The following is a 26,947-nucleotide window of genomic DNA, read 5'->3' as shown; positions in this document are numbered from 1 at the left end:
CAGTTTGAAAATAAAGGGGTGTGTCATGTTGACACGCCCCATTTTTAAGTGACCACGCCCATTTTTTGCCGCGCGCGCGCCTTCGGCGCCCGCACATGGGGGAAGGAGGGGGCTCCTTTTTCAAATTTGCCCTGGGCTCCAAATACCCTAGTTACGCCACTGTACCCAGCCCTATATTTAGTGTCCAGAAAGAAGTGCACTCCCCAGTCTTGAAGTAAATAATGTCTTCTTTTAATGCAATAAGATCAAACACAGTCAGCCATCGACGTTTCGATCCTCACACGGATCTTTGTCAAGATTTATATATGGTAATTAGGAGTCTACCTATACTGTGCTGTTGTTTTTTATTATTATCTCAAGGCTCAGGAATCTGTAGTTATAGTATCAGTCTCTTCTGGGGTATCCGGATGAAGGGTTGACAGACAAAAAGGCAGACTATGTATATGTCGACAGTCAATAGGTAGACAGGTACTAAAGGTCGACTGACAAATGGTCGACAGTGCAAAAGGTCAACAGGTACAAAAGGTCGACAGGTTCAATTGATCAATAAACCAATGGTCGACATAAAAAATGGTTGACACATTTTTTTAAACATTTTTAAGGTTAGGCTTAGGGATTAGGTTTAGGCACTTGCAGGACGGTTAGGGTTAACTGCCGGAGGGGAAAGTAGGATGTACAGTAGGCACTAGAGGGAGGGTTAGATTTAGGCTACAGCTATGTTTAGGCACCAGGGGGAGGTTTAGGTTTAGGCTCTAGGGGCAGGGTTAGGTTTAGGGGTAGAGTAAAAAAATGTGTCGACCATTTTCCCCTGTTGACCTTTTGTACCAGTCAACCTATTGCGTATTGACCATTTGGTGTTGACCTACTGTATACAATGTCAACCTTTTTTCTTTATAACACCCCCCTTCTGGTACCACTGGACAACAGGGACATTAGTGAAATATTCTGGGAATATATACAAGGTAAAACATCACTCAATGTTTAATAATATACAGGAATTTTATTTAAATATCTATGGTTTATTCACAGAGGGCCTGATACGGAGGACAGAATTAAAACAATGGGTGCATGCGTCCCGCTACCCTCAGGGGATGCATTTGCGAAATTGCATGGTATCCATGCAATTTTGATACTTGGTCATGGGCGTTGACAGGGGGCATGGCTATCAGTGCCGGGAGTGTCGCGGGCGTGGCTATCAGCGGCTGGAGTGTCGGGGTGTGGCTATCAGTGGCTGGCGTGTTGGGGACGTGGCTATCAGCGGCTGGAGTGTCGGGGGAATGTCGGTGTCAGGGAATGCATCAAAGACACAGTTCCACTGGCAGCATAGGGCTGCTCTAATGTCCAGCCAATGGATCCACCAGACTCACGGCGCAAATGGTGGGCTTCTCAATAGGATGCCCATCTTACTAACATGCTTGAGCTAAGGGCCTGATTCAGACCCGCTCGCTGTCGGAGGCAGCTCGCAGGTCTGATGGGCGTGTTTTGTTTTTTTTCTCTGGCCGCTCGCTAAGCTGTGAGAGACAATCATCGGCCTTGTGACAACACCCTGTGGTAGGCTCTCGGCTACCGCAAGGCTGATTGGACTTCCTGCACTAATAGAGCAGGAAGTCCACTACTGACATAAGTAATGAAGTCAGTAGGGCCTCCCACAAACGCCAGGCGTTCCAAAGGGAACGCCTGCGTTTGTGTTGCCACCCCCCCTCACTCACCATCGACAGCCGCCACATCTTGTATCGAGCACCGTAGCGAATGAGCTGCAGTCACTGGACGGGGCTCTTGCACGCCGTATGCGGCGTGTGCGCAGTGGGGGACCATCGACCCGCATGCAAGCGCTGTGCGCTTGCGAACGGGTCTGAATCAGGCCCTAAGTGTTGTGTGGAAAGCGTGTTAGTAATACCCCTTTATAATTACACACACCCCTCCCTGTAATTTATCACCCGTCTCTCTCACCCTCCACCCTGTAACTCATTCACCGCGTAACTAATCCCTCACCCTATAATTCATTGCCCCTTTCCTTACCTTGCTGATATTTCTTAATTCCCTCCCCCTGAGCCCTCTGTCATACATGGAGACTGCATGAATGCTTATTACATAGGGAGCTTACACACGTGTCCTGAACAAACTGCAAAAATTAAAGAAAATAAATTGTGATCTTTCTTGTATTAACACAGTCGGCCATAATCAATTAGGAACGAAAAGTCAGATGCCGGACTTTTCGCCGTCATCGCCGTAGTGATGAAGTGTGGGGAGGTAGTGTAGTGACGTAGTGTGGGGAGGTAGTGTAGTGATGTACTGTGCGGAGGTAGTGTAGTGATGTAGTGTGGGGAGGTAGTGTAGTGACGTAGTGTGGGGAGGTAGTGTAGTGATGTATTGTGGGAAGGTAGTGTAGTGATGTAGTGTGAGGAGGTAGTGTAGTGATGTAGTGTGCGGAGGTAGTGTAGTGATGTATTGTGGGGAGGTAGTGTAGTGATGAAGTGTGAGTAGGTAGTGTAGTGATGTATTGTGGGGAGGTAGTGTAGTGATGAAGTGTGGGTAGGTAGTGTAGTGATGTATTGTGGGGAGGTAGTGTAGTGATGAAGTGTGGGTAGGTAATGTAGTGATGTATTGTGGGGAGGTAGTGTAGTGATGAAGTGTGGGTAGGTAATGTAGTGATGAAGTGTGGGTAGGTAGTGTAGTGATGTTTTGTGGGGATTAGTGTAGTCATGTAGTGCGGATAGGTAGTATAGTGATGTAGTGTGGTGATGTAGTGTGGGAAGGTAGTGTAGTGATGTAGTGTGGGGGGGTAGTGTAGTGATGTAGTGTAGTGATGTATTGTGGGGATTAGTGTAGTGATGTAGAGTGGATAGGTAGTATAGTGATGTAGTGTAGTGATGTAGTGTGGGAAGGTAGTGTAGTGATGAAGTGTGGGGAGGTAGTGTAGTGATGAAGTGTGGGTAGGTAGTGTAGTGATGTAGTGTGGGTAGGTAGTGTAGTGATGTATTGTGGGGAGGTAGTGTAGTGATGTATTGTGGGGAGGTAGTGTAGTGATGAAGTGTTGGTAGGTAGTGTAGTGATGTATTGTGGGGAGGTAGTGTAGTGATGTATTGTGGGGAGGTAGTGTAGTGATGTATTGTGGGGAGATAGTGTAGTGATGTATTGTGGGTAGGTAATGTAGTGATGAAGTGTGGGTAGGTAGTGTAGTGATGTATTGTGGCGATTAGAGTAGTGATGTATTGTGGATAGGTAGTATAGTGATGTAGTGTAGTGATGTAGTGTGGGAAGGTAGTGTAGTGATGAAGTGTGGGGAGGTAGTGTAGTGATGAAGTGTGGATAGGTAGTATAGTGATGTAGTGTAGTGATGTAGTGTGGGAAGGTAGTGTAGTGATGTAGTGTGGGTAGGTAGCATAGTGATGTAGTGTGGAAAGGTAGTTTAGTGATGTAGTGTGGGTAGGTAGTGTAGTGATGTAGTGTGGGGAGGTAGTGTAGTGATGAAGTGAGTGTGGGTAGTGTAGTGATGTAGTGAGGGAAGGTAGTGTAGTCGATGACGAGTGAGGAGGTAGCGTAGTGATGAACTGTGGGGAGGTAGTATAGTGATGTAGTGTGAGGAGGTAGCGTATTGATGAAGCGTGGGGAGGTAGTATAGTGATGTAGTGTGAGGAGGTAGTGTAGTGATGTAGTGTGGGGAGATAGCGTAGTGATGTAGTGTGGATAAGTAGTGTAGTGATGAAGTATGGGTTGGTAGTGTAGCTTTATAGTGTGAGGAGGTAACGTAGCGATGATGTTTGGGGAGGTAGTGTAGTGATGTATTGTGGGGAGGTAGTGTAGTGATGTAGTGTGGGTAGGTAGTGTAGTGATGTATTGTGGGGAGGTAGTGTAGTGATGTATTGTGCGGAGGTAGTGTAGTGATGAAGTGTGGGGAGGTAGTGTAGTGATGTAGTGTGGGGAGGTAGTGTAGTGATGTATTGTGCGGAGGTAGTGTAGTGATGTATTGTGGGGAGGTAGTGTATTGATGTATTGTGGGGAGGTAGTGTAGTGATGAAGTGTGGGGAGGTAGTGTAGTCATGAAGTGTGGGGAGGTCGTGTAGTGATGTAGTGTGGGGAGGTCGTGTAGTGATGTAGTGTGGGGAGGTCGTGTAGTGATGTATTGTGGGGAGGTAGTGTAGTGATGTAGTGTGGGGAGGTAGTGTAGTGATGTAGTGTGGGGAGGTAGTGTAGTGATGTATTGTGGGGAGGTAGTGTAGTGATGTAGTGTGGGGAGGTAGTGTAGTGATGAAGTGTGGGTAGGTAGTGTAGTGATGTAGTGTGGGTAGGTAGTGTAGTGATGTATTGTGGGGAGGTAGTGTAGTGATGTAGTGTGGGGAGGTAGTGTAGTGATGTATTGTGCGGAGGTAGTGTAGTGATGTATTGTGGGGAGGTAGAGTAGTGATGTATTGTGCGGAGGTAGTGTAGTGATGTATTGTGGGGAGGTAGTGTAGTGATGTATTGTGGGGAGGTAGTGTAGTGATGTATTGTGGGGAGGTAGTGTAGTGATGTATTGTGGGGAGGTAGTGTAGTGATGAAGTGTGGGTAGGTAATGTAGTGATGAAGTGTGGGTAGGTAGTGTAGTGATGAAGTGTGGGTAGGTAATGTAGTGATGAAGTGTGGGTAGGTAGTGTAGTGATGTTTTGTGGGGATTAGTGTAGTCATGTAGTGCGGATAGGTAGTATAGTGATGTAGTGTGGTGATGTAGTGTGGGAAGGTAGTGTAGTGATGTAGTGTGGGGGGGGTAGTGTAGTGATGTAGTTTAGTGATGTATTGTGGGGATTAGTGTAGTGATGTAGAGTGGATAGGTAGTATAGTGATGTAGTGTAGTGATGTAGTGTAGGAAGGTAGTGTAGTGATGAAGTGTGGGGAGGTAGTGTAGTGATGAAGTGTGGGTAGGTAGTGTAGTGATGTAGTGTGGGTAGGTAGTGTAGTGATGTATTGTGGGGAGGTAGTGTAGTGATGTATTGTGGGGAGGTAGTGTAGTGATGAAGTGTGGGTAGGTAGTGTAGTGATGTATTGTGGGGAGGTAGTGTAGTGATGTATTGTGGGGAGGTAGTGTAGTGATGTATTGTGGGGAGATAGTGTAGTGATGTATTGTGGGTAGGTAATGTAGTGATGAAGTGTGGGTAGGTAGTGTAGTGATGTATTGTGGCGATTAGTGTAGTGATGTATTGTGGATAGGTAGTATAGTGATGTAGTGTAGTGATGTAGTGTGGGAAGGTAGTGTAGTGATGAAGTGTGGGGAGGTAGTGTAGTGATGAAGTGTGGATAGGTAGTATAGTGATGTAGTGTAGTGATATAGTGTGGGAAGGTAGTGTAGTGATGTAGTGTGGGTAGGTAGCGTAGTGATGTAGTGTGGAAAGGTAGTTTAGTGATGTAGTGTGGGTAGGTAGTGTAGTGATGTAGTGTGGGGAGGTAGTGTAGTGATGAAGTGAGTGTGGGTAGTGTAGTGATGTAGTGAGGGAAGGTAGTGTAGTCGATGACGAGTGAGGAGGTAGCGTAGTGATGAACTGTGGGGAGGTAGTATAGTGATGTAGTGTGAGGAGGTAGCGTATTGATGAAGCGTGGGGAGGTAGTATAGTGATGTAGTGTGAGGAGGTAGTGTAGTGATGTAGTGTGGGGAGATAGCGTAGTGATGTAGTGTGGATAAGTAGTGTAGTGATGAAGTGTGGGTTGGTAGTGTAGCTTTATAGTGTGAGGAGGTAACGTAGCGATGATGTTTGGGGAGGTAGTGTAGTGATGTATTGTGGGGAGGTAGTGTAGTGATGTAGTGTGGGTAGGTAGTGTAGTGATGTATTGTGGGGAGGTAGTGTAGTGATGTATTGTGCGGAGGTAGTGTAGTGATGAAGTGTGGGGAGGTAGTGTAGTGATGTAGTGTGGGGAGGTAGTGTAGTGATGTAGTGTGCGGAGGTAGTGTAGTGATGTATTGTGGGGAGGTAGTGTATTGATGTATTGTGGGGAGGTAGTGTAGTGATGAAGTGTGGGGAGGTAGTGTAGTCATGAAGTGTGGGGAGGTAGAGTAGTGATGTAGTGGGGGGAGGTCGTGTAGTGATGTAGTGTGGGGAGGTCGTGTAGTGATGTAGTGTGGGGAGGTCGTGTAGTGATGTATTGTGGGGAGGTAGTGTAGTGATGTAGTGTGGGGAGGTAGTGTAGTGATGTAGTGTGGGGAGGTAGTGTAGTGATGTATTGTGGGGAGGTAGTGTAGTGATGTAGTGTGGGGAGGTAGTGTAGTGATGAAGTGTGGGTAGGTAGTGTAGTGATGTAGTGTGGGTAGGTAGTGTAGTGATGTATTGTGGGGAGGTAGTGTAGTGATGTAGTGTGGGGAGGTAGTGTAGTGATGTATTGTGCGGAGGTAGTGTAGTGATGTATTGTGGGGAGGTAGAGTAGTGATGTATTGTGCGGAGGTAGTGTAGTGATGTATTGTGGGGAGGTAGTGTAGTGATGTATTGTGGGGAGGTAGTGTAGTGATGTATTGTGGGGAGGTAGTGTAGTGATGTATTGTGGGGAGGTAGTGTAGTGATGAAGTGTGGGTAGGTAATGTAGTGATGAAGTGTGGGTAGGTAGTGTAGTGATGTATTGTGGGGAGGTAGTGTAGTGATGAATTGTGGGTAGGTAATGTAGTGATGAAGTGTGGGTAGGTAGTGTAGTGATGTATTGTGGGGATTAGTGTAGTCATGTAGTGTGGATAGGTAGTATAGTGATGTAGTGTGGTGATGTAGTGTGGGAAGGTAGTGTAGTGATGTAGTGTGGGGGGGGTAGTGTAGTGATGTAGTGTAGTGATGTATTGTGGGGATTAGTGTAGTGATGTAGAGTGGATAGGTAGTATAGTGATGTAGTGTAGTGATGTAGTGTGGGAGGTAGTGTAGTGATGAAGTGTGGGGAGGTAGAGTAGTGATGAAGTGTGGGTAGGTAGTGTAGAGATGTAGTGTGGGTAGGTAGTGTAGTGATGTATTGTGGGGAGGTAGTGTAGTGATGTATTGTGGGGAGGTAGTGTAGTGATGAAGTGTGGGTAGGTAGTGTAGTGATGTATTGTGGGGAGGTAGTGTAGTGATGTATTGTGGGGAGATAGTGTAGTGATGTATTGTGGGGAGGTAGTGTAGTGATGAAGTGTGGGTAGGTAGTGTAGTGATGTATTGTGGGGATTAGTGTTGTGATGTATTGTGGATAGGTAGTATAGTGATGTAGTGTAGTGATGTAGTGTGGGAAGGTAGTGTAGTGATGAAGTGTGGGGAGGTAGTGTAGTAATGAAGTGTGGATAGGTAGTATAGTGATGTAGTGTAGTGATGTAGTGTGGGAAGGTAGTGTAGTGATGTAGTGTGGGTAGGTAGCGTAGTGATGTAGTGTGGAAAGGTAGTTTAGTGATGTAGTGTGGGTAGGTAGTGTAGTGATGTAGTGTGGGGAGGTAGTGTAGTGATGAAGTGAGTGTGGGTAGTGTAGTGATGTAGTGAGGGAAGGTAGTGTAGTCGATGACGAGTGAGGAGGTAGCGTAGTGATGAACTGTGGGGAGGTAGTATAGTGATGTAGTGTGAGGAGATAGCGTATTGATGAAGCGTGGGGAGGTAGTATGGTGATGTAGTGTGAGGAGGTAGTGTAGTGATGTAGTGTGGGGAGATAGCGTAGTGATGTAGTGTGGATAAATAGTGTAGTGATGAAGTGTGGGATGGTAGTGTAGCTTTATAGTGTGAGGAGGTAACGTAGCGATGACGTTTGGGGAGGTAGTGTAGTGATGTATTGTGGGGAGGTAGTGTAGTGATGTAGTGTGGGGAGGTAGTGTAGTGATGTATTGTGGGGAGGTAGTGTAGTGATGTATTGTGCGGAGGTAGTGTAGTGATGAAGTGTGGGGAGGTAGTGTAGTGATGTAGTGTGGGGAGGTAGTGTAGTGATGTATTGTGTGGAGCTGGTGTAGTGATGTAGTGTGAGGAGGTAGTGTAGTGATGAAGTGTGGGTAGGTAGTGTAGTGATGTAGTGTGAGGAGGTAGTGTAGTGATGTAGTGTGAGGAGGTAGTGTAGTGATGAAGTGTGGGTAGGTAATGTAGTGATGTAGTGTGGGTAGGTAGTGTAGTGATGTATTGTGGGGATTAGTATAGTGATGTAATGTGGATAGGTAGTATAGTGATGTAGTGTAGTGATGTAGTGTGGGAAGGTAGTGTATTGATGAAGTGTGGGGAGGTAGTGTAGTGATGAAGTGTGGGTAGGTAGTGTAGTGATGTAGTGTGGAGAGGTAGTGTAGTGATGAAGTGTGGGAAGGTAGTGTAGTAATGTATTGTGGGAAGGTAGTGTAGTGATGTAGTGTGGGTAGGTAGTGTAGTGATGTATTGTGGGGAGGTAGTGTAGTGATGTAGTGTGGGGAGGTAGTGTAGTGATGAAGTGTGGGTAGGTAATGTAGTGATGTATTGTGGGGAGGTAGTGTAGTGATGAAGTGTGGGAAGGTAGTGTAGTGATGTAGTGTGGGAAGGTAGTGTAGTGATGTATTGTGGGGAGGTAGTGTAGTGATGTATTGTGGGGAGGTAGTGTAGTGATGTATTGTGGGGAGGTAGTGTAGTGATGAAGTGTGGGGAGGTAGTGTAGTGATGTATTGTGCGGAGGTAGTGTAGTGATGAAGTGTGGGGAGGTAGTGTAGTGATGTAGTGTGGGGAGGTAGTGTAGTGATGTATTGTGTGGAGGTAGTGTAGTGATGTAGTGTGAGGAGGTAGTGTAGTGATTGAGTGTGAGGAGGTAGTGTAGTGATGAAGTGTGGATAGGTAATGTAGTGATGTAGTGTGGGTAGGTAGTGTAGTGATGTATTGTGGGGATTAGTGTAGTCATGTAGTGTGGATAGGTAGTATAGTGATGTAGTGTGGTGATGTAGTGTGGGAAGGTAGTGTAGTGATGTAGTGTGGGGGGGTAGTGTAGTGATTTAGTGTAGTGATGTATTGTGGGGATTAGTGTAGTGATGTAGAGTGGATAGGTAGTATAGTGATGTAGTGTAGTGATGTAGTGTGGGAGGTAGTGTAGTGATGAAGTGTGGGGAGGTAGTGTAGTGATGAAGTGTGGGTAGGTAGTGTAGTGATGTAGTGTGGGTAGGTAGTGTTGTGATGTATTGTGGGGAGGTAGTGTAGTGATGAAGTGTGGGTAGGTAGTGTAGTGATGTATTGTGGGGAGGTAGTGTAGTGATGTATTGTGGGGAGGTAGTGTAGTGATGTATTGTGGGGAGATAGTGTAGTGATGTATTGTGGGGAGGTAGTGTAGTGATGAAGTGTGGGTAGGTAGTGTAGTGATGTATTGTGGGGATTAGTGTAGTGATGTATTGTGGATAGGTAGTATAGTGATGTAGTGTAGTGATGTAGTGTGGGAAGGTAGTGTAGTGATGAAGTGTGGGGAGGTAGTGTAGTGATGAAGTGTGGATAGGTAGTATAGTGATGTAGTGTAGTGATGTAGTGTGGGGAGGTAGTGTAGTGATGTAGTGTGGGTAGGTAGTGTAGTGATGTAGTGTGGGGAGGTAGTGTAGTGATGAAGTGAGTGTGGGTAGTGTAGTGATGTAGTGAGGGAAGGTAGTGTAGTCGATGACGAGTGATTAGGTAGCGTAGTGATGAACTGTGGGGAGGTAGTATAGTGATGTAGTGTGAGGAGGTAGCGTATTGATGAAGCGTGGGGAGGTAGTATAGTGATGTAGTGTGAGGAGGTAGTGTAGTGATGTAGTGTGGGGAGATAGCGTAGTGATGTAGTGTGGATAAGTAGTGTAGTGATGAAGTGTGGGTTGGTAGTGTAGCTTTATAGTGTGAGGAGGTAACGTAGCGATGACGTTTGGGGAGGTAGTGTAGTGATGTATTGTGGGGAGGTAGTGTAGTGATGTAGTGTGGGGAGGTAGTGTTTTGATGTATTGTGGGGAGGTAGTGTAGTGATGTATTGTGCGGAGGTAGTGTAGTGATGAAGTGTGGGGAGGTAGTGTAGTGATGTAGTGTGGGGAGGTAGTGTAGTGTTGTATTGTGTGGAGCTGGTGTAGTGATGTAGTGTGAGGAGGTAGTGTAGTGATGAAGTGTGGGTAGGTAGTGTAGTGATGTAGTGTGAGGAGGTAGTGTAGTGAAATAGTGTGAGGAGGTAGTGTAGTGATGAAGTGTGGGTAGGTAATGTAGTGATGTAGTGTGGGTAGGTAATGTAGTGATGTATTGTGGGGATTAGTGTAGTGATGTAGTGTGGGAAGGTAGTGTATTGATGACGTGTGGGTAGGTAGTGTAGTGATGAAGTGTGGGGAGGTAGTGTAGTGATGAAGTGTGGGAAGGTAGTGTAGTGATGTATTGTGGGTAGGTAGTGTAGTGATGTAGTGTGGGTAGGTAGTGTAGTGATGTAGTGTGGGGAGGTAGTGTAGTGATGAAGTGTGGGTAGGTAATGTAGTGATGTATTGTGGGGAGGTAGTGTAGTGATGAAGTGTGGGAAGGTAGTGTAGTGATGTAGTGTGGGAAGGTAGTGTAGTGATGTATTGTGGGGAGGTAGTGTAGTGATGTATTGTGGGGAGGTAGTGTAGTGATGAAGTGTGGGGAGGTAGTGTAGTGATGTATTGTGCGGAGGTAGTGTAGTGATGAAGTGTGGGGAGGTAGTGTTGTGATGTAGTGTGGGGAGGTAGTGTAGTGATGTATTGTGTGGAGGTAGTGTAGTGATGTAGTGTGAGGAGGTAGTGTAGTGACGGAGTGTGAGGAGGTAGTGTAGTGATGAAGTGTGGGTAGGTAATGTAGTGATGTAGTGTGGGTAGGTAGTGTAGTGATGTATTGTGGGGATTAGTGTAGTGATGTAGTGTGGATAGGTAGTATAGTGATGTAGTGTAGTGATGTAGTGTGGGAAGGTAGTGTATTGATGAAGTGTGGGAAGGTAGTGTAGTGATGTATTGTGGGTAGGTAGTGTAGTGATGTAGTGTGGGTAGGTAGTGTACTGATGTAGTGTGGGGAGGTAGTGTAGTGATGTAGTGTGGGGAGGTAGTGTAGTGATGAAGTGTGGGTAGGTAATGTAGTGATGTATTGTGGGGAGGTAGTGTAGTGATGAAGTGTGGGAAGGTAGTGTAGTGATGTAGTGTGGGAAGGTAGTGTAGTGATGTATTGTGGGGAGGTAGTGTAGTGATGTATTGTGGGGAGGTAGTGTAGTGATGTATTGTGGGGATTAGTGTAGTGATGAAGTGTGGGGAGGTAGTGTAGTGATGTATTGTGCGGAGGTAGTGTAGTGATGAAGTGTGGGGAGGTAGTGTAGTGATGTAGTGTGGGGAGGTAGCGTAGTGATGTATTGTGTGGAGGTAGTGTAGTGATGTAGTGTGAGGAGGTAGTGTAGTGACGGAGTGTGAGGAGGTAGTGTAGTGATGAAGTGTGGGTAGGTAATGTAGTGATGTAGTGTGGGTAGGTAGTGTAGTGATGTATTGTGGGGATTAGTGTAGTGATGTAGTGTGGATAGGTAGTATAGTGATGTAGTGTAGTGATGTAGTGTGGGAAGGTAGTGTATTGATGAAGTGTGGGGAGGTAGTGTAGTGATGAATTGTGGGTAGGTAGTGTAGTGATGTAGTGTGGGGAGGTAGTGTAGTGATGAAGTGTGGGAAGGTAGTGTAGTGATGTAGTGTGGGTAGGTAGTGTAGTGATGTATTGTGGGGAGGTAGTGTAGTGATGTAGTGTGGGGAGTTAGTGTAGTGATGTAGTGTGGGGAGGTAGTGTAGTGATGTAGTGTGCGGAGGTAGTGTAGTGATGTAGTGTGGGGAGGTAGTGTAGTGATGCAGTGTGGGGAGGTAGTGTAGTGATGAAGTGTGGGTAGGTAGTGTAGTGATGTTGTGTGGGAAGGTAGTGTAGTGATGTATTGTGGGGAGGTAGTGTAGTGATGTATTGTGGGGAGGTAGTGTAGTGATGAAGTGTGGGTAGATAATGTAGTGTTGTAATGTGGGGAGGTAGTGTAGGGATGTAGTGTGCGGAGGTAGTGTAGTGGTGTAGTGTGGGAAGGTAGTGTAGTGATGTAGTGTGGGAAGGTAGTGTAGTGATGTATTGTGGGGAGGTAGTGTAGTGATGTATTGTGGGGAGGTAGTGTAGTGATGAAGTGTGGGTAGGTAATGTAGTGATGTATTGTGGGGAGGTAGTGTAGTGATGAAGCGTGGGTAGGTAGTGCAGTGATGTATTGTGGGGAGGTAGTGTAGTGATGTAGTGTGGGGAGTTAGTGTAGTGATGTAGTGTGCGGAGGTAGTGTAGTGATGTAGTGTGGGGAGGTATTGTAATGATGTAGTGTGCGAAGGTAGTGTAGGGATGTAGAGTGGGGAGGTAGTGTAGTGATGTAGTGTGGATAGGTAGCGTAGTGATGTAGTTTGGGGAGGTAGTGTTGGGATGTAGTGTTGATAGGTAGTGTAGTGATGTAGTTTGCGGAGGTAGTGTAGTGATGTAGTTTGGGGAGGTAGTGTAGTGATGTAGTGTGGGAAGGTAGTGTGCGGAGGTAGTGTATTGATGAAGTGAGTGTGGGTAGATACTGTAATGTGAGGAGGTTGTGTAGTGATGACGTACTGTATGAGGAGGTAGTGTAGTCATGGAGTGTGGGTAGGTAGTATAGTGATGCAGTATGGGGAGGTAGTGTAGTGATTAGAGATGAGCAGAATCTGAACCGCTCCGAACATAGGCGATCCGAGTTCACCCGAACCATGTTCGAGTGTTCCCCGCCTGACTTGGATCCCAGTTCGGGGCCGAACGGCGGCCGCCTGATGTCAGATTCTCGCTAGAAAATCCGACATCAGGGCTTCGAGTGTAGGGCAGAACGCTGTGATAGCGACCTGCCCTACACAGAACAAACACATAGCCGCCAGCGGCAGCTGTGTGTTTGTTACAGCAGCCAATGAGAGTCACACAGACTCTCATTGGCTGCTGCACGCAGTGAGCCGGCTGGAGCTCAGTCAGGAGCTCCGTCTTCCGGCTCCCTCCTCGTCGCGTAGCAGCAGAGTGGACGGCGGCTGGAGCGGGGATACAGGTACCGTTTTTTTTTTTTGTTTTTTTTTATGTGTGTAAGGGGGCCTGCTACTGGGGGGGCATACTACTGGGGGCCTGCTAATGGGGATATACTACTGGGGGGGCATACTACTGGGGGCCTGCTAATGGGGATATACTACTGGGGGCCTGCTAATGGGGGGCATACTACTGGGGGGCATACTACTGGGGGGCCTGCTAATGGGGGGCATACTACTGGGGGGGCATACTACTGGGGGCCTGCTTATGGAGTCATACTACTGGGGGGGCATACTACTGGGGGCCTGCTAATGGGGGGCATACTACTGGGGGGGCATACTACTGGGGGCCATCTAATGGGGTGCATACTACTGGGGGGCCTGCTAATGGGGGGAATACTACTGGGGGGCATACTACTTGGGGCCTGCTTATCAGGGCATACTACTGGGGGGGCATACTAATGGGGGCCTGCTAATGGGGTGCATACTACTGAGGGGGCATACTACTGGGGGGCCTGCTAATGCGGGGCATACTACTGGGGGAGCATACTACTACTGGGGGCTCTGCATAGGGGCCCTACTACTAAGTGGACTGCATAGGGGGCACCACTACTGGGGGCATTGTGTAAGGGGCACCACTGCTGGTAGCATTGTGTAAGGGACACCGCTACTGTGGGCATTGTGTAAAAGGGGCACTACTGTGGGCATTGTGTAAAAGGGTCACTACTGTGGGCATTGTGTAAAAGGGGCACTACTGTGTGTCGTAACATAAATAAGAGACACTACTTTATGGTGTAATGTGAATCAGGCCCTATGTGCGGTGTAATGTGAATAAAATTGTGCACTGTGACTCCTTGGGCCGTAGCCCACTTTGTAAACAAGTACTATGATTCTGCTGGCCGTACCCCACTGGGTGGGTGCACTACTTTTCATTTCTGCCACTGCTGTGTGGCAATGTGTCATAGATGTGCTTTATACTGTGGTGTCTGTGCCGCTGCGGCGCTGCTTTGTCGCTTAGTAACCAGTCAGCTCACTGCAACCTTTGGCCAATAATGGTGAAAACAATATTATAAGCTGTGATATGGTCTAAATTGACTGGAAATTAATGTTATTGAGGTAAATAATACTTTAGGAAGAACAAAAATACCAATTTATGTGATTTTAGCTTTTTTTGTCAATTTTTGCAAAAAAATCCAAATCAAGTCACCGCAGTTTGGCAAATCCAAATCCAAATCCAAATCCGGACGACAAATTAGAACCAAATCCAAATCCAAATGCGGCAAAAATGGTCCTGCGCACATCCCTAGTAGTGATGTAGTGTGGGGAGGTAGTGTAGTGATGTAGTGTGCGGAGGTAGTGTAGTGATGTAGTGTGGGGAGGTAGTGTAGTGATGAAGTGTGGGTAGGTAGTGTAGTGATGTAGTGTGGGGAGGTAGTGTAGTGATGTATTGTGGGGAGGTAGTGTAGTGATGAAGTGTGGGTAGGTAGTGTAGTGATGTAGTGTGGGGAGGTAGTGTAGTGATGTAGTGTGGGGAGGTAGTGTAGTGATGAAGTGTGGGTAGGTAGTGTAGTGATGTATTGTGGGGAGGTAGTGTAGTGATGTATTGTGGGGAGGTAGTGTAGTGATGCAGTGTGGGGAGGTAGTGTAGTGATGTATTGTGCGGAGGTAGTGTAGTGATTAAGTGTGGGTAAGTAGTGTAGTGATGTAGTGTGGGTCCGGTAGTGTAGTGATGACGTGTGGGTAGGTAGTGTTGTGATGTAGTGTGCGGAGGTAGTGTAGTTATGAAGTGTGGGTAGGTAGTGTAGTGATGTAGTGTAGGGAAGCAGTGTAGTGATGTAGTGTGGGTCCGGTAGTGTAGTGATGACGTGTGGGTTGGTAGTGTAGTGATGTAGTGCGGGTATGTAGTGTTGTAATTAGGGGTGAGCGGGTTCGGATTTCTGAAATCCGAACCCCCCCGAGCCCCCCCGATCCGAGTCCGATCCGAGTCAGGCTCGACTTTTCCCGCCTGACTCGGATCTGAAATCGAGGCAAAACGTCATCATCCCGCCTTCCGAGTCTCGCGGGTTTTGGATCCTATATAAGGTACCCGCGTCGGCGCCATTTTCTCACTCGGCTGTGGACAGTGAAGAGGGAGGGTGGGAGTTAGGGCTGTGTAGTGTAGTGTAGTGTAGTGTAGTGTAGTGCTGCTGTTGTCCACTACTTCAAAGTCCATAGGGGCTGGCTGTGTTGTGCTGTGCTGCTGTTGTTAATAGGGGCTGTGTCCACTACTTCAAAGTCCATAGGGGCTGGCTGGACTGTGTTGTGCAGTCAGTTCTCCATAGGGGCTGTGTCCACTCCAAAGTCCTGTGCAGTGTCCCAGTCCTAAAGGAGTGCTGTAGTGTTGTCCAGGGGGTGCTCTGTCCATCAGGGGTGCTCCCCCCAAGTGCTAAAAAAATAATATATTTTCTGTGTTTGTGAATTGTGTGCGCAGTAGCCGCACGTGCATCAACAAAGTAGTGCCAAGCGTGCGCCTGTGTCATAAGTAAAGGGCCGGCTGGCTTGACCGTTAAAGGGTGCTGTAACCCCCGAAAGTACACTCCAGTCCAAACCAAAAAAAAATTATTTTCTGTGTTTGTGAATTGTGTGCGCAGTAGCCGCACGTGCATCAACAAAGTAGTGCCAAGCGTGCGCCTGTGTCATAAGTAAAGGGCCGGCTGGCTTGACCGTTAAGGGTGCTGTAACCCCCGAAAGTACACTCCAGTCCAAACCAAAAAAAAAATTATTTTCTGTGTTTGTGAATTGTGTGCGCAGTAGCCGCACGTGCATCAACAAAGTAGTGCCAAGCGTGCGCCTGTGTCATAAGTAAAGGGCCGACTGGCTTGACCGTTAAGGGTGCTGTAACCCCCGAAAGTACACTCCAGTCCAAACCAAAAAAAAAATTATTTTCTGTGTTTGTGAATTGTGTGCGCAGTAGCCGCACATGCATCAACAAAGTAGTGCCAAGCGTGCACCTGTGTCATAAGTAAAGGGCCGGCTGGCTTGACCGTTAAGGGTGCTGTAACCCCCGAAAGTACACTCCAGTCCAAACCAAAAAAAAAATTATTTTCTGTGTTTGTGAATTGTGTGCGCAGTAGCCGCACGTGCATCAACAAAGTAGTGCCAAGCGTGCGCCTGTGTCATAAGTAAAGGGCCGGCTGGCTTGACCGTTAAGGGTGCTGTAACCCCCGAAAGTACACTCCAGTCCAAACCAAAAAAAAATTATTTTCTGTGTTTGTGAATTGTGTGCGCAGTAGCCGCACGTGCATCAACAAAGTAGTGCCAAGCGTGCGCCTGTGTCATAAGTAAAGGGCCGGCTGGCTTGACCGTTAAGGGTGCTGTAACCCCCGAAAGTACACTCCAGTCCAAACCAAAAAAAAAAATATTTTCTGTGTTTGTGAATTGTGTGCGCAGTAGCCGCACGTGCATCAACAAAGTAGTGCCAAGCGTGCACCTGTGTCATAAGTAAAGGGCCGGCTGGCTTGACTGTTAAGGGTGCTGTAACCCCCGAAAGTACACTCCAGTCCAAACCAAAAAAAAAATTATTTTCTGTGTTTGTGAATTGTGTGCGCAGTAGCCGCACATGCATCAACAAAGTAGTGCCAAGCGTGCGCCTGTGTCATAAGTAAAGGGCCGGCTGGCTTGACCGTTAAAGGGTGCTGTAACCCCCAAAGTACACTCCAGTCCAAACCAAAAAAAAAATTATTTTCTGTGTTTGTGAATTGTGTGCGCAGTAGCCGCACGTGCATCAACAAAGTAGTGCCAAGCGTGCGCCTGTGTCATAAGTAAAGGGCCGGCTGGCTTGACCGTTAAAGGGTGCTGTAACCCCCGAAAGTACACTCCAGTCCAAACCAAAAAAAAATTATTTTCTGTGTTTGTGAATTGTGTGCGCAGTAGCCGCACGTGCATCAACAAAGTAGTGCCAAGCGTGCGCCTGTGTCATAAGTAAAGGGCCGGCTGGCTTGACCGTTAAGGGTGCTGTAACCCCCGAAAGTACACTCCAGTCCAAACCAAAAAAAAAATTATTTTCTGTGTTTGTGAATTGTGTGCGCAGTAGCCGCACGTGCATCAACAAAGTAGTGCCAAGCGTGCGCCTGTGTCATAAGTAAAGGGCCGGCTGGCTTGACCGTTAAAGGGTGCTGTAACCCCCGAAAGTACACTCCAGTCCAAACCAAAAAAAAATTATTTTCTGTGTTTGTGAATTGTGTGCGCAGTAGCCGCACGTGCATCAACAAAGTAGTGCCAAGCGTGCGCCTGTGTCATAAGTAAAGGGCCGGCTGGCTTGACCGTTAAAGGGTGCTGTAACCCACAAAGTACACTCCAGTCCAAACCCAAAAAAAAATTATTTTCTGTGTTTAGCCGCACGTATATATCAAATCGATATAACATAAATGGAGGACCAAACTTTCTCCGATAAAAATAAAATAGAGAAAGATCAAGAACCACTTCCTCCTAGTGCTGAAGCTGCTGCCACTAGTCATGACATAGACGATAACATGCCATCAACGTCGTCTGCCAAGGCCGATGCCCAATGTCATAGTAGAGGGCACATACAATCCCAAATGGCAAAGTTCAGGAAAATGACCTTGAAAAAGACATTTAAATCAGCTGAAGAGAAACGTAAACTTGCCAATATGCCATTTACGACACGGAGTGGCAAGGAACGGCTAAGGTCGATCCCTAGTATGTTCATGACTAGTGGTTCAGCTTCACATGACGATGGAAGCCCTCCTCCCACTAAAAAAATCAAAAGAGTTAAGCTGGCAAAAGCACAGCGAAGAACTGTGCTTTCTAAGAAGATATCACAAATCCCCAAGGAAAGTCCAAGTGTGGTGGTGGTTGCGATGCCTGACCTTCCCAGCACTGGACGGGAAGAGGTGGCTCTTTCCACCATTTGCACGCCCCCTGCAAGTGCTGAAAGGAGCACCCACAGTCCACTTGCTGATATGCAAATTGAAGATGTCACTGTTGAAGTACAACAGGATGAGGATACTGGTGTAGCTGGCGCTGAGGAGGAAGTTGGCGAGGAGGATTCTGATGGTGATGTGGTTTGTTTAAATCAGGCTCCGGGGGAGACAGTTGTTGTCCGTGGGATGAAAAAGCCCATCACGGTCATGCCTGGGCAGAAGACCAAACATTCCACCTCTTTGGTCTGGCAATATTTCTATCCAAATCCGGACAACTGTCTTGCCATATGTACCATATGTAAAGGTGAAATAAGTAGGGGTAGGGACGTCAACCACCTAGGAACATCCTCCCTTATACGGCACCTGCAGCGCGTTCATAAAAAGTTACTGTCAAGTTCAGAAACTTTGGCTAAGACCGTAAGCAGTCCAGGGACACCTAAATCCCGTTGTCCTGTTGTATCCAAGCGCCTGCAAACCACACCGTCAACTCCCTCCTCGTCAATTTCCTCCTTAGTCAGGATCGGAAGTAGTCCTGCAGGCCATGTCACTGGCATGACTGACTCTCCTATCCGGGATTCCTCTGGAGGATCCTGCATTGCTACGCCTACTGCTGCCGCTGCTGCTGTTGCTGCTGCTGGGAGTCGTTCATCATCCCAGAGAGGAAGTAGGAACACCACTACTTTTACTAAACAATTGACCCTCCAACAGTCCTTAGCGAGGAGGATGAAGTACGACAGCAGTCATCCTGAAGCAAAACGTATAACTGAGGCCTTGACTGCTATGTTGGTGTTAGACGTGCGTCCGGTATCCGCCATTAGTGCAGTGGGATTTAGACAATTGATGGAGGTAGTGTGTCCCCGGTTCCAAATCCCGTCTAGATTCCACTTCACTAGGCAGGCGATACCGAGACTGTACAGAAACGTCAGAAAAAGTGTCCTCAGTGTCCTGAAAAATGCCGTTGTACACAATGTCCACTTAACCACGGACATGTGGACAAGTGGAACAGGGCAGACTAAGGACTATATGACTGTGACAGCCCACTGGGTAGATGTATCACCTTACGCAGCAACAGCAGCAGCGTCACCAGTAGCAGCATCTCAGAAACGCCAGCTCGTTACAAGGCAGGCTACGCTGTGTATCACCGGTTTCAGTAAGAGGCACACCGCCGACAACCTCTTAGAGAAACTGAGGGAAATCATCGCCCAGTGGCTTACCCCACTTAGACTCTCCTGGGGATTTGTGATATCTGACAACGCCACCAATATTGTGCGGGCATTACATCTGGGCAAATTCCAGCACGTCCCATGTTTTGCTCACACAATAAACTTGGTGGTGCAGAATTTTCTGAAAAGCGACAGGGGCGTGCAGGAGACGCTTTGGGTGGCCCGAAAAATTTCTGGCCACTTTCGCCATTCAGCGACTGCGTGCCGAAGACTGGAGCGCCAGCAAACACTCTTGAACCTGCCCCGCCATCACCTGAAGCAAGAGGTTGTGACGCGGTGGAACTCAACCCTCTATATGCTTCAGAGGATGGAGGAGCAGCAAAAGGCCATACAAGCCTATACATCCACCTATGACATAGGCAAAGGAGGGGGTATGCACCTGACTCAAGCGCAGTGGAGAATGATTTCCGTGTTGTGCAAGGTTCTCCAGCCCTTCGAACTTGCCACACGTGAAGTCAGTTCAGACACAGCCAGCTTGAGTCAGGTCATTCCCCTCATCAGGCTTTTGCAGAAGCAGCTGGAGAAAGTGAAGGAGGAGCTAAGACGGAGCGATTCCGCTCGGCATGTGGGACTTGTGGATGAAGCCCTTCATTCGCTTTGCCAGGATTCCAGGGTGGTCAATCTGTTGAAATCAGACCACTACATTTTGGCCACCGTGCTTGATCCTAGGTTTAAAGCCTATGTGGTGTCTCTCTTTCCGGCCGACACAAGCCTGCAGAGGTGCAAAGACCTGCTGGTGAACACACTGTCAGCTGAAGCGGAACGTGACACGTCAACGGCTCCTTCTTCATTTTCTCCCGCAACTGGGGCTGCCAGGAAAAAACTTAGGTATCCTAAGCAACCCGCTGGCGGTGATGCAGGGCAGGCAGGACCAAGTTTGGACATCTGGTCCGGACTGAAGGACCTGGCAACAATTTCTGACATGTCTACTGTCACTGCATATGATACTGTCACCATTGACAGAATGGTGGAGGATTACATCGGTGACAGCATCCAAGTAGGCATGTCAGACAGTCCATACCTGTACTGGCAGGAAAAAGAGGCAATTTGGAGGCCCCTGTACAAGCTGGCTCTATTTTACCTGAGTTGCCCCCCCTCCAGTGTGTACTCTGAAAGAGTGTTTAGTGCAGCCGGGAACCTTGTCAGCGAAAGGCGTAGGAGCTTGCTTCCACAGAATGTGGAGAAGATGATGTTCATCAAAATGAATTATCAGCTCTTCCAGGGAGACCAGCCTCCAGAAGGTACAGAGGGACCTGTGGTGGTGGATTCAAGTGGGGACGAGTTAATACTTTGTGAGGATGAGGATGTACACACTGAAGAGGGTGAGGAATCGGTGGATGAGGAGGATGAGGATGACATCTTGCCTCCGTAGAGCCAGTTTGTGCAGGGACACATTAATTGCCAGCTTGTTTTGTGGGGGCCCAAACGAACCAATCATTTCAGCCACAGTTGTGTGGCAGACCCTGGCGCTGAAATGATTGATTTGTTAAAGTGTGCATGTCCTGTTTATACAACATAAGGGTGGGTGGGAGGGCCCAAGGACAATTCCATCTTGCACTTCTTTTTTTTCTTTGCATTATGTACAGTTTGGGGCCTAGTTTTTCTAACTGCCATCCTGTCTGCCACTGCAGTGTCACTCCTAGATGGGTCACGTGTTTGTGCCGCCCACTCGTGTCGCTTAGCATAGTCATCCAGCTACCTCGGTGCAACCTTTTGGACATGAAAACACTATTGTGAGGTGTGAGGTGTTCAGAATAGACTGGAAATGAGTGGAAATTAAGGTTATTGAGGTTAATAATAGCATAGGAGCAGAGAAACCAACAAATTCTGTGATTTTAGCTGTTTTTATGCTTTTTAAAAAAAAAATACAGATCCAAAACACAAAACCCAGAACCCAAAACACGGAAGGGTGGTTTTGGCAAAACAAATCCAGATCCAAAACACGAAGAAAGATCCAGATCCAAAACCAAAACACAAAACACGAAAAGTGGCCGGTGCACACCCCTAGTTGTAATGCAGTGTAGTGATGAAGTGTGTGTAAGTAGTGTTGGGATGTAGTGTGGATATGTAGTGTAGTGATGTATTGTGGGGGGGTAGTGTAGTGATGTAGTGTGGGGAGGTAGTGTTGTAGTGTGGGTTCGGTAGTGTAGTGCTGACGTGTGTGTAGTTAGTCTTGTGATGTAGTGTAGTGATGAAGTGTGTATAAGTAGTGTAGTGATGACGTGTGTGTAGTTAGTCTTGTGATGTAGTGTAGTGATGAAGTGTGTATAAGTAGTGTAGTGATGAAGTGTGTGTAAGTAGTGTTGTGATGTAGTGTGGGTCCGGTAGTGTAGTGATGACGTGTGTATAAGTAGTGTAGTGATGACGTGTGTGTAGTTAGTCTTGTGATGTAGTGTAGTGATAAAGTATGTATAAGTAGTGTTGTGATGTAGTGTGGATATGTAGTGTAGTGATGTAGTGTGGGGAGGTAGTGCAGTGATGTAGTGTGGGGAGTTGTGTGCAGAGGTAGTTTAGTGATGTAGTGTGGAGAGGTAGTGCAGTGATGTAGTGTGGGGAGGTAGTTTAATGATGTAGTGCAGTGATGTAGTGTGGATAGGTAGTGTACTGATGTGTGGGTAGGTAGTGCAGTGATGTAGTGTGGGTAGGTAGTGTAGTGATGTAGTGTGGATAGGTAGTGCAGTGATGTAGTGTGGGTTGGTAGTGCAGTGATTTAGTGTGGATAGGTAGTGTAGTGATGTAGTGTGGGGAGGTAGTGCAGTGATGTAGTGTGGATAGGTAGTGTAGTGATGTAGTGTGGGGGGGTAGTGTAGTGATGTAGTGTGGGGAGGTAGTGTAGTGATGTAGTGCAGTGATGTAGTGTGGATAGGTAGTATAGTGATGTAGTGTAGCGATGTAGTGTGGGAAGGTAGTGTAGTGATGTAGTGTGGGGAGGTAGTGTAGTGATGTAGTCTGGATAGGTCATGCTTGCCGACATTTGGCTCCCTCCTTCCGTGAGGGAGCTGTCGGGCTTACAGGGCTGGGGGCGTGACATGGCCAAAGGGGGCGGGGCCCGGCACATGACGCAGCATTGGGGGCGGAGCATGGGGGCGTGACAGCGCGATCGCGTCATCGTGGCTCCGCCCCCTCTTCACAATGCCGTCATTAATGGCAATGTGCACCGGGGGCGGAGCCACAATGACGCGATTCAGCGCCTGCTGCCGGGGTTTGTACCTAAAGGCACGGGGGGGTGCGGGCACATCGCCGGGGGCCGGGAGGATTGCCTGCCTTCCCGGGAGGTCGGGAGCGGCACCCGATTTTCGGGAGGCTCCCGACCAAATCGGGAGGGTAGGCAAGTATGGGATAGGTAATGTAGTGATGTAGTGTGGGGAGGTAGTGCAGTGATGTATTGTGGGGGGTAGTGTAGTGATGTAAAATTAATAAAAACAGCTACAATCATGTAACTTGGACCTTTTTACCTGCAATCCAAATTCCATTGTTAAAACAAAAGCCCTCATTCAGAGCCGTACGCTCAGAGCAGAGCGCATGCTCTGAATGAGGGCCGTCCTCCATAATTATGGAGCGTCCTCCTGGACGCTCGTATAGCTGTGGGTCACCACCCACAGCCTATACGAGCGTGCAGGTTGATGGCCGTGATGGTCTTGACCATCGCGACCATCGCCACTGCGAGCCGGAGCCTGCGATTGAGTTTTTCAACCGCAAGGCCCGGAGTGATTTTGGCTCTATCAGAGCCAAAATCACTCCCACTGACATCACTAGTGATGTCAGTGGGCCGGCTTCTGACGGTAGGCGTTCCCTTGGGAATGCCCCCATCAGGGAGGCACGCCCCCGGCGCGCCCACCAAAGGGGGCATGCTGACAATCAACATCGACAGCATGCCCCCTTTGATCAGACACAACGAGCGAAGGAAAGTCCTTCGCTCGTCGCGTCTGGCGCATGCGCACGACGGAGCTCCCGCCGACGTGCGCATGCGCAGTGCACAACATCGACCCACTTGCGAGCGGACAGCCGCTTGCGAGTGGGTCTGAATCAGGCCCAAAGTTCCGAACTTACAACCGACCCCAGCCGGGACTCTGGCCCTGATTCAGAGCCGGATGCTCTGACAGAGCGCTCGCTCTGAATCAGGGCCATCCTTCTTAATTTTTAGAGTGGCCTCCTGGCCGCTCATATAGCTGTGGGTGACCACCCACAGCTATAGCGAGCGGCCATGAAGATGGTCACGATGGTCAATACCATCGCGACCATCGGGCTTGCGACGAGACCCTTGTGGTAGAGTCTCGTTGCCGCAAGCCCTGGAGTGCTTTCGGCTCTATCAGAGCCGAAGGCACTCCCACTGACATCACTCGTGATGTCAGTGGGGCCGGCCCCAGACGGAAGGCGTTCCCATGGGAACGCCTCCGTCTGGGCAGGCACGCCAACCAAAGGGGGCGTGCTGTCACTCAACATCGACAGCACGCCATCTTTGGTGCGAGACCCGGAGCGACGGTTTGCCCATCGCTATCCGGGTCTCGCGCACGTGCACGACGGAGCCGCCTCCGTCGTGCGCATGCGCACTAGGCCAACATCGACCTGCTTGCGAGCGCTCAGCGCTCGCGTGCGGGTCTGAATTAGGCCCTCTGTTCTACTTGGAACCCCAAAGTGATTCCGAACTATGACTTGATTCAGCTCTGAACCCTTACGTTCGGGAGTGTTCGTTTTTCTGGGGAACCGAACCGCACATCTCTAGCTATAATATTACTACATCTTCAAAGTGTTCCTAAAAATGTGCTTTCTTGCAAATGTAGAAATGAATTGTGCAAACGCGCACTATTGAAAGTAATGGGATGAGACTCGATCACCAGCACCTATGAAAAAAGTATTTTTGCGGTGCTAAAAATGTTGCAGGCAATAGAGGGGGTCCTGCACTTGGCTTGTACCGCCGATACCTGGAGAACTGCACAGTGGCGGAACTCCCGGGAGCCATGGAAACATTGGCCTCCGGGCGCCAGCTGTCAGGGGGGCACAGCAGCTATGCTAACCATCATGCCACTAATTGAGCTGGATTCACAGGTGGATGCTGATGTTTTTGTAGTTGAGCGATTATCGCGTGAGTCGATTTATCACGTTTCATTACCAACGGCTGTCGCAGCAAGGATTCTGGCACCACATTTACCTTAGCCTTTTGAGTCAATGATTTTACCCCTAGAGATTTAACGCCTGATTCAGGGTTGTACGCTATTCCGATGTTTATGCAGTTCAGTGATTATCAGTAAACTGCGCAACCATTTGAGTCGCACTGCACATGCGTCATGGACCATTACCTTCAGTGACAGTGACTATTTATTCGTAGTGTGATTGACAGTCAGAGAGCATTTGAGGGAGGTAACGGGAAGTGGCGGCACCGAACGCATGCGTGTCGCAACCATTTTGTGGGCGTGTCTTACCCTGCGACTGCGATCCAATACACAAGGGATCCATGGCTTTTTTGCATGAATATAGACTCACTCATGACAGCAACAATTACATGATCTGTAACATATGCTTCCAGGTGCGTATCTATAATGGGTGCAGGGTGCGCGGGGCACACGGGCCCCTGGGTCCAGGGGGGACCACACCACACACCCTGCACTCATATAGGGGTCTATTTACTAAGCAGTGTTAGGAGACAGAGTGAAAAGTGTTAAGGTGCCAGCCAATCAGCTCCTAACTGTAATTTTTCAAACACAGCCTGTGAGATGGCAGTTAGGAGCGGATTGGCTGGCACCTTATCTCCTTTCACTCTGTCTCCGAATGCTTAGTAAATAGACCCCTGAGTCTTATACTTACCTGCCCATAGTCTCCAGATTGCTGCTTTGCAGTGCCGGGCAACCACTGGGAAAATGGCGCCGGGCAACCATTAGGAAAATGGTGCCAGGCAACCACTGGGAAAATGCTGGCGGACATTTTTCCGGTGTCTCGCGCATGCGCAGTACTGCTGTCCCCAGGAAAATGGCAAGGGCACCATTTTCCTGGGGGGACCCGCGCATGTGCAGTAGATTTTGGCACTAAACCAGAATCTACTGGACCGCAGCACCCCCAGAGAGAGGAGGGGCTGGCACTGAGCCTGCACACGGGCCCCTTCCTCTCTTAAAAAGACCCTGTATCCTACGACTTTGTATGCAGATGCTGCGCCATTTTACGCCAATGCTTGGATTTGCAAAGCTGCAGGTGGGCGTCTCAATGCATCTCCTGGCAGCTGGATCGCGTCATCGTGTCTACGCACTCCGTTATACAGTGGCGAGAAAACAGGTATTATATAGCGGTGGCGGGGCTGTGATAACGCAATTGAGAGCGAACTGCGTGTTCCCCCTCGGACCAACCCACTTGAGTAAGTGGCTATCCGCAAGGGAGGTGCTTGCGGCTGAAGGGGGGCAGGGGAGGGCAGATGGAGCGGGGTGCAGGAGACTCCTGATTTTTCGGGAGCCTCCCGGGCCATTCTGCGAGAGCAGGCAAGTATGTTTCATCTCTCTCCACTTTATGTCTTTCCAAGGCTTAGTACATCTCTCCCTTTCCCTCTCATTTGAGCAAAAATAAGGGGACACTTATTGCTTGAAAGAAACTCTGGAGAGACAGTCCTTGGAACTCTTACTTCACCACAATGTAGGATGGGTTAAAATTAAAAGTAGATGCTTTAATAAAATCATGTGCAGGGGATTCTCTTATAACCATGGGGTAGGGGCCACCGGGAGGCTTGCCTGCCTTTCTGGGGGGCTGGGAGCGGCGCTCGTTATTCGGGAGGCTCCCAGCCAAATCAGGAGGGTAGGCAAGTATGAATAAAATGGGTGGGTGGAATTAATTTAGGTAGGTGGTTCTAACTTTACCCCTCTGAGCATCAGGTTGTCAGACAAGCATCTCTGAAACATCTGGCCTATAGCGGCTGCCAGCAGGGCTCCAAAGTGATGGGTACATCACCAGCCGTACTGCCACACAGATCGACCCCCAAACAGCTAACAGTTGTTAATTTTTCCAATTGCAGTGTAAAATGCTGCATAGGAAACCTGTACATTTTTATGTTCAAAGTGCACAGCAAAAATGTTGCATTTGCACTAGGGGTGAGCGAGCCCCCCCGATCCGAGGCCGATCCGAGTCAGGCTCGACTTTTCCCGTCTGACTCGGATCTGAAATCGAGGCAAAACATCATCATCCCGCCTTCCGGGTCTCGCGGGTTTTGGATCCTATATAAGGTACCCGCGTCGGCGCCATTTTCTCACTCGGCTGTGGACAGTGAAGAGGGAGGGTGGGAGTTAGGGCTGGCTGGGCTGTGTAGTGTAGTGTAGTGTAGTGCAGAGTAGTGTTGTGCTGCGTTGTGCTGCGGTTGTCCATAGGGGCTGTGTCCACTACTTCAAAGTCCATAGGGGCTGGCTGGACTGTGTTGTGCAGTCAGTTGTCCATAGGGGCTGTGTCCACTCCAAAGTCCTGTGCAGTGTCCCAGTCCTAAAGGGGTGCTGTAGTGTTGTCCAGGGGGTGCTCTGTCCGTCAGGGGTGCTCCCCCCAAGTGCTAAAAAAAAATATATTTTTTCTGTGTTTGTGAATTGTATGCGCTGTAGCCGCACGTGCATCAACAAAGTAGTGCCAAGCGTGCGCCTGTGTCATAAGTAAAGGGCCGGCTGGCTTGACCGTTAAATGGTGCTGTAACCCCCAAAGTACACTCCAAACCAAATAAAAAAATATTTTCTGTGTTTGTGAATTGTGTGCGCAGTAGCCGCACGTGCATCAACAAAGTACTGCCAAGCGTGCGCCTGTGTCATAAGTAAAGGGCCGGCTGGCTTGGCCGTTAAAGGGTGCTGTAACCCCCAAAGTACATTCCAAACCAAAAAAAAAAATATTTTCTGTGTTTGTGAATTGTGTGCGCAGTAGCC

This window comes from Taudactylus pleione, unplaced genomic scaffold (assembly GCF_031769625.1).
Source record: "Taudactylus pleione unplaced genomic scaffold, aTauple2 ptg000791l, whole genome shotgun sequence".
Classification (NCBI taxonomy): Eukaryota; Metazoa; Chordata; class Amphibia; order Anura; family Myobatrachidae; genus Taudactylus; species Taudactylus pleione.
This window is presented reverse-complemented; position numbering follows the sequence as displayed.